We start from the raw sequence: 15,568 nt of genomic DNA on the forward strand, positions 1-15,568 counted from the left end.
TGTATGTTCTCTCCGTGTTTGCGTGGGTTTCCTCCGGGCACTCCGGTTTCCTCCCACATTCCAAAGACATACTGATAGGGATTCTAGATTGTGAGCCCCATTGGGGACATGTTGTGAATTCTGTGGCTGAATTCACTCCTGTGGTCACAAGTGGTACTGCAGCTTCTGGGCTTCCTCCCTCAGGTGTTCTGGTGAGCTCGTTGGCTGCCTTGTTATTTAACTCCACCTGATTCTGTCTTCCTTGCTCCTTGTCAATGTTCCAGTGTTGGATCTGAGCTTCTGGATCTTTCCTGTGGCCTGCCTGCTGCTCTGCTTAGATAAGTGCTTCTTTGCTTTTGTTGCTGTTTTTTCTGTCCAGCTTGTCTTTTCGTTTTTGCTGGAAGCTCTGAGACGCAAAGGGTGTACCGCCGTGCCGTTAGTTCGGCACAGTGGGTCTTTTTGCCCCCTTTGCGTGGTTTTTTGCTTTAGGGTTTTTTGTAGACTGCAAAGTTCTCTTTGCTATCCTCGCTCTATCTAGAATATCGGGCCTCACTTTGCTGGATCTATTTCATCCCTACGTTTTGTCTTTTCATCTTGCTAACAGTCATTATATGTGGGGGGCTGCCTTTTCCTTTGGGGTATTTCTCTGAGGCAAGTCAGGCTTGTATTTCTATCTTCAGGCTAGTCAGTTCCTCAGGCTGTGCCGAGTTGCATAGGTAGTGTCAGGCGCAATCCACAGCTGCCTTTAGTTGTGTTTAGGATAGGTTCAGGTATTTCGGTCTACAGAGATTCCACGTCTCAGAGCTCGTTCTATTGTTTTTGGGTTATTGTCAGATCACTGTATGTGCTCTGATTACTGCACACTGTGTTACTGGATTGCCTACATAACAGTACAAGGAGCCCAAACTAATGATTCTCAATAGAGGGAAAAAAGAAGTTCTGACATTAGACTCGAACAAAGACGACCCAGGAAAACATACTCAGAAGGGAGGTAAGAACATTTCTAAAACAATCCACAGTGAGGAGATTGGAACAAAACAAAATCCTCTAAACTGCATGCTCGCAAACGCCAGAAGCCTGACAAACAAGATGGAAGAACTAGAAGCAGAAATATCTACAGGTAACTTTGACATAGTGGGAATAACCGAGACATGGTTAGATGAAAGCTATGACTGGGCAGTTAACTTACAGGGTTACAGTCTGTTTAGAAAGGATCGTAAAAATCGGAGAGGAGGAGGGGTTTGTCTCTATGTAAAGTCTTGTCTAAAGTCCACTTTAAGGGAGGATATTAGCGAAGGGAATGAGGATGTCGAGTCCATATGGGTTGAAATTCATGGAGGGAAAAATGGTAACAAAATTCTCATTGGGGTCTGTTACAAACCCCCAAATATAACAGAAAGCATGGAAAGTCTACTTCTAAAGCAGATAGATGAAGCTGCAACCCATAATGAGGTCCTGGTTATGGGGGACTTTAACTACCCGGATATTAACTGGGAAACAGAAACCTGTGAAACCCATAAAGGCAACAGGTTTCTGCTAATAACCAAGAAAAATTATCTTTCACAATTGGTGCAGAATCCAACCAGAGGAGCAGCACTTTTAGACCTAATACTATCTAATAGACCTGACAGAATAACAAATCTGCAGGTGGTTGGGCATTTAGGAAATAGCGACCACAATATTGTGCAGTTTCACCTGTCTTTCACTAGGGGGACTTGTCAGGGAGTCACAAAAACATTGAACTTTAGGAAGGCAAAGTTTGAACAGCTTAGAGATGCCCTTAATCTGGTAGACTGGGACAATATCCTCAGAAATGAGAATACAGATAATAAATGGGAAATGTTTAAGAACATCCTAAATAGGCAGTGTAAGCGGTTTATACCTTGTGGGAATAAAAGGACTAGAAATAGGAAAAACCCAATGTGGCTAAACAAAGAAGTAAGACAGGCAATTAACAGTAAAAAGAAAGCATTTGCACTACTAAAGCAGGATGGCACCATTGAAGCTCTAAAAAACTATAGGGAGAAAAATACTTTATCTAAAAAACTAATTAAAGCTGCCAAAAAGGAAACAGAGAAGCGCATTGCTAAGGAGAGTAAAACTAATCCCAAACTGTTCTTCAACTATATCAATAGTAAAAGAATAAAAACTGAAAATGTAGGCCCCTTAAAAAATAGTGAGGAAAGAATGGTTGTAGATGACGAGGAAAAAGCTAACATATTAAACACCTTCTTCTCCACGGTATTCACGGTGGAAAATGAAATGCTAGGTGAAATCCCAAGAAACAATGAAAACCCTATATTAAGAGTCACCAATCTAACCCAAGAAGAGGTGCGAAACCGGCTAAATAAGATTAAAATAGATAAATCTCCGGGTCCGGATGGCATACACCCACGAGTACTAAGAGAACTAAGTAATGTAATAGATAAACCATTATTTCTTATTTTTAGTGACTCTATAGCGACAGGGTCTGTTCCGCAGGACTGGCGCATAGCAAATGTGGTGCCAATATTCAAAAAGGGCTCTAAAAGTGAACCTGGAAATTATAGGCCAGTAAGTCTAACCTCTATTGTTGGTAAAATATTTGAAGGGTTTCTGAGGGATGTTATTCTGGATTATCTCAATGAGAATAACTGTTTAACTCCATATCAGCATGGGTTTATGAGAAATCGCTCCTGTCAAACCAATCTAATCAGTTTTTATGAAGAGGTAAGCTATAGACTGGACCACGGTGAGTCATTGGACGTGGTATATCTCGATTTTTCCAAAGCGTTTGATACCGTGCCGCACAAGAGGTTGGTACACAAAATGAGAATGCTTGGTCTGGGGGAAAATGTGTGTAAATGGGTTAGTAACTGGCTTAGTGATAGAAAGCAGAGGGTGGTTATAAATGGTATAGTCTCTAACTGGGTCGCTGTGACCAGTGGGGTACCGCAGGGGTCAGTATTGGGACCTGTTCTCTTCAACATATTCATTAATGATCTGGTAGAAGGTTTACACAGTAAAATATCGATATTTGCAGATGATACAAAACTATGTAAAGCAGTTAATACAAGAGAAGATAGTATTCTGCTACAGATGGATCTGGATAAGTTGGAAACTTGGGCTGAAAGGTGGCAGATGAGGTTTAACAATGATAAATGTAAGGTTATACACATGGGAAGAGGGAATCAATATCACCATTACACACTGAACGGGAAACCACTGGGTAAATCTGACAGGGAGAAGGACTTGGGGATCCTAGTTAATGATAAACTTACCTGGAGCAGCCAGTGCCAGGCAGCAGCTGCCAAGGCAAACAGGATCATGGGGTGCATTAAAAGAGGTCTGGATACACATGATGAGAGCATTATACTGCCTCTGTACAAATCCCTAGTTAGACCGCACATGGAGTACTGTGTCCAGTTTTGGGCACCGGTGCTCAGGAAGGATATAATGGAACTAGAGAGAGTACAAAGGAGGGCAACAAAATTAATAAAGGGGATGGGAGAACTACAATACCCAGATAGATTAGCGAAATTAGGATTATTTAGTCTAGAAAAAAGACGACTGAGGGGCGATCTAATAACCATGTATAAGTATATAAGGGGACAATACAAATATCTCGCTGAGGATCTGTTTATACCAAGGAAGGTGACAGGCACAAGGGGGCATTCTTTGCGTCTGGAGGAGAGAAGGTTTTTCCACCAACATAGAAGAGGATTCTTTACTGTTAGGGCAGTGAGAATCTGGAATTGCTTGCCTGAGGAGGTGGTGATGGCGAACTCAGTCGAGGGGTTCAAGAGAGGCCTGGATGTCTTCCTGGAGCAGAACAATATTGTATCATACAATTATTAGGTTCTGTAGAAGGACGTAGATCTGGGGATTTATTATGATGGAATATAGGCTGAACTGGATGGACAAATGTCTTTTTTCGGCCTTACTGACTATGTTACTATGTTACTATGACATCATTTTTTTTTCTCAGCTCTGTGTTCAGTCTTTTTTTTCCCCTAGACATTAGGGTGCTTCAGGACACAGCTGTGGACATGGATATTCAGGCTCTGTGCTCTTCAATGGATAATCTCGTTATAAATGTACAAAAGATTCAAGATACAATTGATCAGAAATCTATGCTAGAACCAAGAATTCCTATTCCTGATTTGTTTTTTGGTGATAGAACTAAGTTTCTGAGCTTCAAAAATAATTGTAAGCTATTTCTGGCCTTGAAACCTCATTCTTCTGGTAATTCAGTTCAACAGGTTTTGATTATTATTTCTTTTTTGCGCGGCGACCCTCAGGACTGTGCATTTTCTCTTGCGCCAGGAGACCCTGCATTGAGTGGTGTCGATGCGTTTTTCCTGGCACTCGGATTGCTGTACGATGAGCCTAATTCAGTGGATCAGGCTGAGAAAAATTTGCTGGCTTTGTGCCAGGGTCAGGATGATATAGAAGTATATTGTCAGAAATTTAGGAAGTGGTCAGTACTCACTCTGTGGAATGAATCTGCGCTGGCAGCTTTGTTCAGAAAGGGTCTCTCTGAGGTTCTTAACCCTCCGTCACATACAACTGATCTGACAGGCGCTTCTCTTTTACTTTCATTTCTCCTTCCTCACCAGATTGTGAGGAAACCCCCTCCCTCCAGGTAGTCTCCTGTCTCTTGAAGGTCTGTGAAACCTGATATCACAGTTGGATTTCAGAGCTTCAGGGGAGAGGATATAGCTGCACAGATCTCTCAGGCTCATTGTATGTGAATACGTCACATTCAGTAAGGTTGGTATTTTATGTTTTTATTCATCACAATAGTTCATTTAGCTTGTTTTATGAATGTATAGCACAAAATGTGAGGATATTTCATAGAAATAAGGGAGATTTTATAAAAGAAAGTGTGCTGCTCAGGCATATACAGTAGTTCCCTAACATATTCCTTCTCTTGCTTCAGATTATCTGCTGAAATGGAGAGGAAAATGTACAATTTATCCAAACAACTTGATGTTGAGGAAGTAACAAACATGCTGTTAGATGATAGAGACCTCACACTGAATGAGGATTTAGGAGAGGAAAGTGAGATTGATTCTCATGATGAGGTGGAAGAATGTGTCCTGGATTCTGAAACAGAGCAAGATGGTGACAGTGGTGAGGATGAAGAAGTTGGATCATATTATATTGGAAAATAACTAGTACTTGGAGAGCTACGCAGGAGAAGCGTGAAAACAATCGGTATCCCCTCTCGCCTTCAAGTTCAGCTCAAAAGGTTCCGCCCAGAAGATGATGGTGAAAAGTCACCATCTGCACCACCTCACAAAAGAAGGAGATGCACCACCTGCCAAACGGAAAGCGGAACCAGAAGGCTTTCAAATTATGAATGTCTCAAATGTCATAAAGCAATTTGCCTGACACATGCAAAAATGGTGTGTAATTCTTGCTATTTGCTCTGCAAGTGTGACTTTTCTGGGGAAACCTCAGCATCTACTTCTGATTGAATATGTTTTTAATAGTACTTAAGGTACCTTAAAATTAAGTTTGTGTTAAAAAATTTTCTTTGTACATTTTTTTGAGAGAGTCGAACTGGGGACTATTTGGCAGGAGTTTTGAAAAGTTTGTATTTCATAGTTATTAGTTTTATGTTAAGTAAATGTTTTTTTTTGCAAATGATTATGTGTAGTCTCTTTTATTACATCCCTATGAAGGTCACTGATCACTTTTAGAGCACTGAAATTGCAAACATTAGATATTATAGGTATTTTTCCAGCAGGCGCCTGACAGGCACATTGTATGTGAACTCGTTAGTCCGAATATTGTATGTGACGGAGGGTTAAGGATGTCATGGTGGGTTTTCCTATGACTGCTGGTTTGAATGAGTCTATGTCTTTGGCCATTCAGATCGGTCGTCGCTTGCGCGAGCGTAAATCTGTGCACCATCTGGCGGTATTGTCTGAGATTAAACCTGAGCCTATGCAGTGCGATAGGACTATGACCAGAGTTGAACGGCAAGAACACAGACGTCTGAATGGGCTGTGTTTCTACTGTGGTGATTCCACTCATGCTATTTCTGATTGTCCTAAGCGCACTAAGCGGTTCGATAGGTCTGCCGTCATTGGTACTGTACAGTCCAAATTCCTTCTGTCCATTACCTTGATATGCTCTTTGTCATCGTATTCTGTCATGGCGTTTGTGGATTCAGGCGCTGCCCTGAATCTGATGGATTTGGATTATGCTAAACGTTGTGGGTTTTTCTTGGAGCCTTTGCGGTGTCCTATTCCGTTGAGAGGAATTGATGCTACACCTTTGGCCAAGAATAAACCTCAGTACTGGGCCCAGCTGACCATGTGCATGGCTCCTGCACATCAGGAAGTTATTCGCTTTCTGGTGCTACATAATCTGCATGATGTGGTCGTGTTGGGGTTGCCATGGCTACAAACCCATAATCCAGTATTGGATTGGAACTCTATGTCGGTATCCAGCTGGGGTTGTCAGGGGGTACATGGTGATGTTCCATTTTTGTCTATTTCGTCATCCACTCCTTCTGAGGTCCCAGAGTTCTTGTCTGATTATCAGGATGTATTTGAAGAGCCCAAGTCCGATGCCCTACCTCCGCATAGGGATTGTGATTGTGCTATCAATTTGATTCCTGGTAGTAAATTCCTTAAAGGTCGTTTATTTAATTTATCCGTGCCTGAACACACCGCTATGCGCAGTTATGTGAAGGAATCCCTGGAGAAGGGACATATTCGCCCATCGTCATCACCACTGGGAGCAGGGTTCTTTTTTGTAGCCAAGAAGGATGGTTCGCTGAGACTGTGTATTGATTACCGCCTTCTTAATAAGATCACTGTTAAGTTTCAGTATCCCTTGCCATTGTTATCTGACTTGTTTGCTCGGATTAAGGGGGCTAGTTGGTTCACTAAGATAGATCTTCGTGGTGCGTATAATCTGGTGAGAATCAGGCAAGGAGATGAATGGAAAACGGCATTTAATACGCCCGAGGGTCATTTTGAGTATCTAGTGATGCCGTTCGGACTTGCCAATGCTCCATCTGTTTTTCAGTCTTTTATGCATGATATCTTCCGTGAGTATCTGGATAAATTCCTGATTGTTTACTTGGATGACATTTTGATCTTCTCAGATGATTGGGAGTCTCATGTGAAGCAGGTCAGAATGGTTTTCCAGGTCCTGCGTGCTAATTCTTTGTTCGTGAAGGGATCAAAGTGTCTCTTCGGTGTGCAGAAAGTTTCATTTTTGGGGTTCATCTTTTCCCCTTCTACTATCGAGATGGATCCGGTTAAGGTCCAAGCCATTCAGGATTGGACTCAGCCGACATCTCTGAAAAGTCTGCAAAAGTTCCTGGGCTTTGCTAATTTTTATCGTCGCTTCATCTGTAATTTTTCTAGCATTGCCAAACCATTGACCGATTTGACCAAGAAGGGTGCTGATTTGGTTAATTGGTCTTCTGCTGCCGTGGAAGCTTTTCAGGAGTTGAAGCGTCGTTTTTGTTCTGCCCCTGTGTTGTGTCAACCAGATGTTTCTCTTCCGTTCCAGGTCGAGGTTGATGCTTCTGAGATTGGAGCGGGGGCGGTTTTGTCACAGAGAGGTTCTGGTTGCTCAGTGTTGAAACCATGTGCTTTCTTTTCCAGGAAGTTTTCTGCTGCTGAGCGTAATTATGATGTGGGCAACCGAGAGTTGCTGGCCATGAAGTGGGCATTCGAGGAGTGGCGTCATTGGCTTGAAGGAGCTAAGCATCGCGTGGTGGTATTGACTGATCATAAGAACCTTACTTATCTCGAGTCTGCCAAGCGCTTGAATCCTAGACAGGCCCGTTGGTCGTTATTTTTTGCTCGCTTCGATTTTGTGATTTCGTACCTTCCGGGCTCTAAAAATGTGAAGGCGGATGCTCTGTCTAGGAGTTTTGTGCCCGACTCTCCGGGTTTATCTGAGCCGGCGAGTATCCTCAAGGAAGGAGTCATTGTGTCTGCCATCTCCCCTGATTTGCGGCGAGTGTTGCAAAAATTTCAGGCTAATAAACCTGATCGTTGTCCGGCCGAGAAACTGTTCGTCCCTGATAGGTGGACTAGTAAAGTTATTTCTGAACTTCATTGTTCGGTGTTGGCTGGTCATCCAGGAATCTTTGGTACCAGAGAGTTAGTGGCTAGATCCTTCTGGTGGCCATCTCTGTCACGGGATGTACGTACTTTTGTGCAGTCCTGTGGGACTTGTGCTAGGGCTAAGCCCTGCTGTTCACATGCCAGTGGGTTGCTTTTGCCCTTGCCGGTCCCGAAGAGGCCTTGGACACATATTTCGATGGATTTCATTTCTGACCTTCCCGTTTCTCAAAAGATGTCAGTCATTTGGGTGGTCTGTGATCGCTTTTCTAAAATGGTCCATCTGGTGCCCTTGGTTAAATTGCCTTCCTCCTCTGATTTGGTGCCTTTGTTCTTCCAGCATGTGGTTCGTTTGCATGGCATTCCTGAGAATATTGTTTCTGACAGAGGTTCCCAGTTTGTTTCAAGGTTCTGGCGAGCCTTTTGTGGTAGGATGGGCATTGACCTATCTTTTTCCTCGGCTTTCCATCCTCAGACTAATGGCCAGACCGAACGAACCAATCAGACCTTGGAAACATATCTGAGATGTTTTGTTTCTGCAGACCAGGATGATTGGGTGTCCTTTTTGCCGTTGGCTGAGTTCGCCCTTAATAATCGGGCCAGCTCGGCTACCTTGGTCTCTCCATTTTTCTGCAATTCTGGGTTCCATCCTCGTTTCTCTTCAGGACAGGTTGAGTCTTCAGACTGTCCTGGTGTGGATTCTGTGGTGGACAGTTTGCAGCAGATCTGGACTCAGGTAGTGGACAATTTGACCTTGTCCCAGGAGAAGGCTCAACTTTTCGCTAATCGCAGACGCCGTGTGGGTCCCCGACTTCGTGTTGGGGATCTGGTTTGGTTATCTTCTCGTCATATTCCTATGAAGGTTTCCTCTCCTAAATTTAAACCTCGTTTTATTGGTCCGTATAGGATTTCTGAGATTCTCAATCCTGTGTCCTTTCGTCTGACCCTCCCGGACTCCTTTTCCATACATAATGTATTCCATAGGTCGTTGTTGCGGAGATACGTGGCACCTATGGTTCCATCTGTTGAGCCTCCTGCCCCTGTTTTGGTGGAGGGGGAATTGGAGTATATTGTGGAGAAAATTTTGGATTCTCGTGTCTCTAGACGGAAACTCCAGTATCTGGTTAAATGGAAGGGTTATGCTCAGGAAGATAATTCCTGGGTTTTTGCCTCTGATGTCCATGCTCCAGATCTTGTTCGTGCCTTTCATGTGGCTCATCCTGGTCGGCCTGGGGGCTCTGGTGAGGGTTCGGTGACCCCTCCTCAAGGGGGGGGGGGGGTACTGTTGTGAACTCTGTGGCTGAATTCACTCCTGTGGTCACAAGTGGTACTACAGCTTCTGGGCTTCCTCCCTCAGGTGTTCTGGTGAGCTCGTTGGCTGCCTTGTTATTTAACTCCACCTGATTCTGTCTTCCTTGCTCCTTGTCAATGTTCCAGTGTTGGATCTGAGCTTCTGGATCTTTCCTGTGGCCTGCTGCTCTGCTTAGATAAGTGCTTCTTTGCTTTTGTTGCTGTTTTTTCTGTCCAGCTTGTCTTTTCGTTTTTGCTGGAAGCTCTGAGACGCAAAGGGTGTACCGCCGTGCCGTTAGTTCGGCACGGTGGGTCTTTTTGCCCCCTTTGCGTGGTTTTTTGCTTTAGGGTTTTTTGTAGACTGCAAAGTTCTCTTTGCTATCCTCGCTCTATCTAGAATATCGGGCCTCACTTTGCTGGATCTATTTCATCCCTACGTTTTGTCTTTTCATCTTGCTAACAGTCATTATATGTGGGGGGCTGCCTTTTCCTTTGGGGTATTTCTCTGAGGCAAGTCAGGCTTGTATTTCTATCTTCAGGCTAGTCAGTTCCTCAGGCTGTGCCGAGTTGCATAGGTAGTGTCAGGCGCAATCCACAGCTGCCTTTAGTTGTGTTTAGGATAGGTTCAGGTATTGCGGTCTTCAGAGATTCCACGTCTCAGAGCTCGTTCTATTGTTTTTGGGTTATTGTCAGATCACTGTATGTGCTCTGATTACTGCACACTGTGTTACTGGATTGCCTACATAACAGGGACAGTGATGATAATGTGTGCAAAACTGTAAAGCGCTGCGGAATATGTTAGCGCTATATAAAAATAAAGATTATTATTATTATTATTATTATTCTTCTACATAGGGGCAGTATTATATTATATTCTTGTACATAGGAGCAGTATTATAGTAGTTATATTCTTGTACATAGGAGCAGTATTATAGTAGTTATATTCTTGTACATAGGAGCAGTATTATAGTAGTTATATTCTTGTACATGGGGCAGTATTATAGGGGTTATATTCTTGTACATAGGGGCAGTATTATAGTAGTAATATTCCTGTACATAGGGGACAGTATAGGAGACAACATTTTTCTAATTTTGGTTATAGACATTACCACAATGAATTTTAAACAAAACAATTCAGATGCAGTTGAATTTCAGACTTTCAGCTTTCATTTGAGGGTATCCACATTAAAATTGGATGAAGGGGTTAGGAGTTTCAGCTCCTTAACATCTGCCACCCTGTTTTTAAAGGGACCAAAAGTAATTGGACAATTGACTCCAAGGCTATTTCATGGACAGGTGTGGGCAATCCCTTCGTTATGTCATTCTCAATTAAGCAGATAAAAGTCACTGACACACACACACACACACACACACACACATATATATATATATATATATATACATATATACATATATATATCTAGATTGTGGCCCGATTGTAACGCATCGGGTATTCTAGAATATGCATGTCCCCGTAGTATATGGACAATCAGAGGCGCGGGTTTCTACGTCGATATTGTGCCCGTCGCTGATTGGTCGAGGCCTGGCGACCTCGACCAATCAGAGACGCTGGATTTCCAGGACAGACAGACGGAAAAACCCTTAGACAATTAAATATATAGACTAGATTGTGGCCCGATTCTAACGCATCGGGTATTCTAGAATATGCATGTCCCCGTAGTATATGGACAATGATGATTCCAGAATTCGCAGCAGACTGTGCCCGTTGCTGATTGGTCGAGGCAACCTTTATGACATCATCGTCACCATGGCAACCATTATGACATCTACGTCGATACTGTGCCCGTTGCTGATTGACCAATCAGACGCGGGATGTCCACGTCCTTTATGACATCATTGAAGCTCATCAAGAGAATGCCAAGAGTGTGCAAAGCAGTCATCAAAGCAAAAGGTGGCTACTTTGAAGAACCTAGAATATAAGACATATTTTCAGTTGTTTCAAACTTTTTTGTTAATTATATAATTCCACATGTATTAATTCATAGTTTTGATGCCGTCAGTGTGAATGTACAATTTTCATAGTCATGAAAATACAGAAAAATCTTTAAATGAGAAGATGTGTACAAACTTTTGGTCTGTACTATATATATATATATATATTATAATCTGTCAGTGTGTTTTTTACATTAGCCGCATATGAAATACCATCTTTTCAAATGACATCGATGCGCCAATATCGCACAGCACTCGCACCATGCTGTGCGATTTTTAATCGCACCCATTGACTTATATTGCAGGTTGCGATCCATTTTCTGATTACATTCGCAGCATGCTGAGATTTTTTTCCAGCCCGATCGTGATCTGATCCCAGCTGGAAAAAACAACAACAGATGAGCACACAATCATAGATTAACATTGGTCCAAATTCAATCCAATTTTATATTGGATTGAATTTGTCCGATTTCATCGCAAGTGGTCATGAGTCCTAAGTGCAAAAACGCAGGTATAAGATTTTGCTGCGTTTTTTGTGCAAAAAGCTGCATCATGTTTGGGAGCACTAACTTTATCAACATAATAATAATAATAATAATCTTTATTTTTATATAGCACTAACATATTCCGCAGCGCTTTACATTTTGCACACATTATCATCACTGTCCCCGATGGGGCTCACAATCTAAATTCCCTATCAGTATGTCTTTGGAATAACATGCATAAGAAACAATAAAAACACAGCAAATACAAAGCAAAAAAACGCAGCAAAACCTGCTTTTTGTCAGAAGCTCCTTTACTGCCAAGAAAGCAGGATTTGCTCTTGGGGGGGGGGGGGGGGGGGAGGGGGAACACATCAAAGGAAAACTTGAGAAAAAAAGTTATACTGCTCATCCAAAGTTTTGTGTGTGCAAAGAAAACCCAGAAAATGGAGACCTTCCAGCAACCACTGAAATAAAGGAAAAAATACATCAGTGAGTTCTACCAAACATGAGTCAGTTTCTCACATTCTTTATTGGTATGGTTTTTCCTTGGGGAGAGTGACATGTCAAGCATGCCGAGATGAGGAGACTTTTAAGCCACAATGCTCCTCTGGGAATTATGCAAATTGTCTCTTCAGAGATGACGAGGACTACAACTCTAGTGCCACCTATAGGAATTAGCAATTCTACAAGTCAATGTCAACCCCCCCATCCCCCCAGGTGTTTGAAACTAAAAGAGCCACCTTGTGCAGCAGTAATGCTGCATTCTGACAAGGTGGCTCTTTTAGTTATTGGTGCTGTAACTGCAGAAATAATCAGTTTTGTAATTTGTCCTAAATACCTTTCCTCAGTCCTGGAGGCAGGCCTTTCCCCCCCTGCTGCAGATGTCACACAGCCGTCACTCAAGTCTTCATGGCGCCGGGCGCCGCCTCCTCAGCGCTGTTTTGAAATCAGCCGGCGCCTGCGCTCTTTTGTCATGGCTTGGGCAGGCGCAGTGAGCGCTGCCCGTCTGTCCTCATATGCAGTCTAGCTGACTGCGCCTGTGCGGTCGCCCTGCCTGTGAATCCCAGCCTCGCAGTGTCTTCTGATTTATTCACACTGCGGGGCTGGGATTCACAGGCAGGGCGGCCGCACAGGCGCAGTCAGCTAGACTGCATATGAGGACAGAGGACGGGCAGCGCTCGTCTCTTTTAGCTTCAAACGCCTGGTGGGGTGACAGGTTCCCTTTAACAACTCACATTCTTTATAAAACATTCTTCTGCCCTCTAGTGGTGATGGTAAATTGTTCAGCTTGAGAAGAGAGTACTGTTAGGGTAATGCGCGCACGCACGTTTAGTATTTACTGGCAGAAATTTCTGTAAGGTTTCTGCATCTCTTGGCTTCAAAAATGCTGTAGCAAAAAAGCGTGTTTTTGTATGCCATTTTTGAATGCTTTTTGTACAGCAATAAATACGTTTTTGAGCTAAAAAAAATTTTTGTTACAAGTTCTGTGATGTCATTTCCTGGTTCAAAACCTTTTTTCATTCTGATGCAGTAGCATTAGGGTAATGGGATTAGGGCTTAGTGTCAGCAGTCCTAGGTTTAGTAAGGAAGAGATGTCAGTCATGAACCCTCATTACTAAATTGGTAAGTAAAGAGTTAAATAAACACACAAACACATTGTCACCAGCCTATGTAGGAGCGTTAGCAGAATGAACCTACATAGGCTGTAACCAAACACCAACTGGCAGAAATCAGAGTGCATTGAGAAACCTGTTAATTTTAACAATGAAAAATAAAATTGTGTGGACTCTCACATAATTTTCATAACCAGCAGAGGGAAAGCCGACAAGTGAGGTCTGGTGGTAATATTCTGGGAAGGAGCCTAGCCATAAAGGTTCTCAGGCAATTAATATCAGCTCACAGATGTTTGCTTAGCCTTTACTCGTGAGTTTACCGGGAGACCCCAGAAAAAAACTGGGTCCCACTATAAAATCTAACCAGCAAAGGCTAGGCAGACAGCTGCAGGCTGATATTAATTGCCTAGGAAGAGGCCATGGATATTGGTCCCATCTCATGCATAAGATGCGCCAATTCTGGCACTTAGCCTTACTTTTCCCACTTGCCCTGGTGCGGTGGCAGTCTGGGGTGATAGTTGATGTTACCTTTGAATTGTCATCTATAAGACGCCCCCATTACTAACCCCATAGTAATATTATTAAAAAACATGCCCAGAATAAAGTCCTTTATTTGAAATAATGACACAGACTCCTTTATTGATTCTAAATTAAACCACACTCATGCCCCCAATGCACTGAAGCAAACATCCCATGTAACAGAATTAAAATAATAAACAATTACCTGTCCACCGAGAAGACAATAATAATGTCCCATGACAATCCTGATGACTTTGAGAGCAGTCACTAATAAGAATGCTCTCAAGGACAGACATAGGAGGTAATCACTACTGCAGTGTTAAGCGCTGAGCTGCAGTGAGAAAGTTCACCAGATGATAAGCTCCGGCAATCTCACTTAGGGCACTACCGATGCGTGAGAACTTTCTCACGCAGCAGTGGTGCTGTGAGATCACCGGTGCTAATCAGCTTGTGAACTCATGACCTGTCTCATGGCAGCTCAGCGCTACACAGCAGGAGCTAAGACACTCCTGCCAGTGTGTGGCCGGCAGACAGTTAAAGCAGTCACTTCTCCTGAAGTGACGGTTCTACCAGTGAGGTTGCAGAGGGACACTCTGGATTACATGGACTACGACGGACAGGAGAATATATGGTGGTTTATTATTTTTGATTGGTTACATTAGACATGGGAAACGGGGATTGGGCTTTAAGGTGAGTATATGTTTTTTTTTATTTTACATTTTTATAGGAGACAAGGGCATCAGGAATTTGGTGTTATATGAGCATAATGTGTTTATTTTTCAATATGTATTTAGTTAAATGTTTAATTTTATTTATTTATTTTTAACTTTGAGCACAGGCGCCAGCTGATGAGAGACTACTTCTCCCATCGGTGCCGCCTGCCCTCACTGTTATCAGTGACAGCGGATGTACGCTGATGGAAGAAGTTTCTCATCAATTGATGCCTGCTGACCTGCAGTAAGCATTTTACCGTGGGTCAGAGTCACAGCTGCAGGGTCTGACCGATGGTAACGATCTTACCGGCGGTAACGTTGCTTCCAATCAGAATTTCTTGTGCTGTCAAACAGATGACAGCATGGAAAACACCATAGGAAGTCCGTAAAACTCAGCAAATCCGCAAACATTTTTATACCTGCATTTTTGCAGCGAATTTGACTGACTCAATTGAAGTAAATGGGTGTAAATGCTAACAATCCACACAAATAACTGACATGCTGCAGGAAAAAATGTACTGCAAATACTCAAAGGAAAATTACTGATCATGTGCACAACATTTCAGGATTGTCATTGAATTAGCTGGCATAAGGATTCCATAGCGTTTTGGGCCCATATCCACTTGGAAAAAACACTGCTAAGGCTACGTTCACACTAGCGTTGCGCCGCCCTGCGTCGGCGACGCGACGCACGGAAAACTGCGCGCAAACGCGCGCAAAAACGCGCGCGTTTTGCGACGCGTGCGTAGTTTTTTGACGAAATCGGACGCAAGAAAAATGCAACTTGTAGCGTTTTCTTGCGTCCGACGCTAGCGTCTAAAACGACGCACGTGTCGGAAAACGCGTGCAAAAAGACGCACGCGTCCCCTATGTTAAACATAGGGGCGCGTCGCCGCTGCGTCGCCGACACAACAGCGACGCGACGCTAATGTGAACGT

The 15,568-nt window shown here is 43.1% G+C and overlaps 1 protein-coding gene across 1 annotated transcript in view; it reads right to left on the reverse strand.

Moving 5' to 3' along the window:
- RNF208 (ring finger protein 208) overlaps positions 1–15,568 on the reverse strand; it is a 435,087-nt gene that overhangs the window by 119,449 nt on the left and 300,070 nt on the right. The window lies entirely within an intron of this gene.

The sequence above is a fragment of the Ranitomeya imitator genome, chromosome 2 (assembly GCF_032444005.1).
Source record: "Ranitomeya imitator isolate aRanImi1 chromosome 2, aRanImi1.pri, whole genome shotgun sequence".
Classification (NCBI taxonomy): Eukaryota; Metazoa; Chordata; class Amphibia; order Anura; family Dendrobatidae; genus Ranitomeya; species Ranitomeya imitator.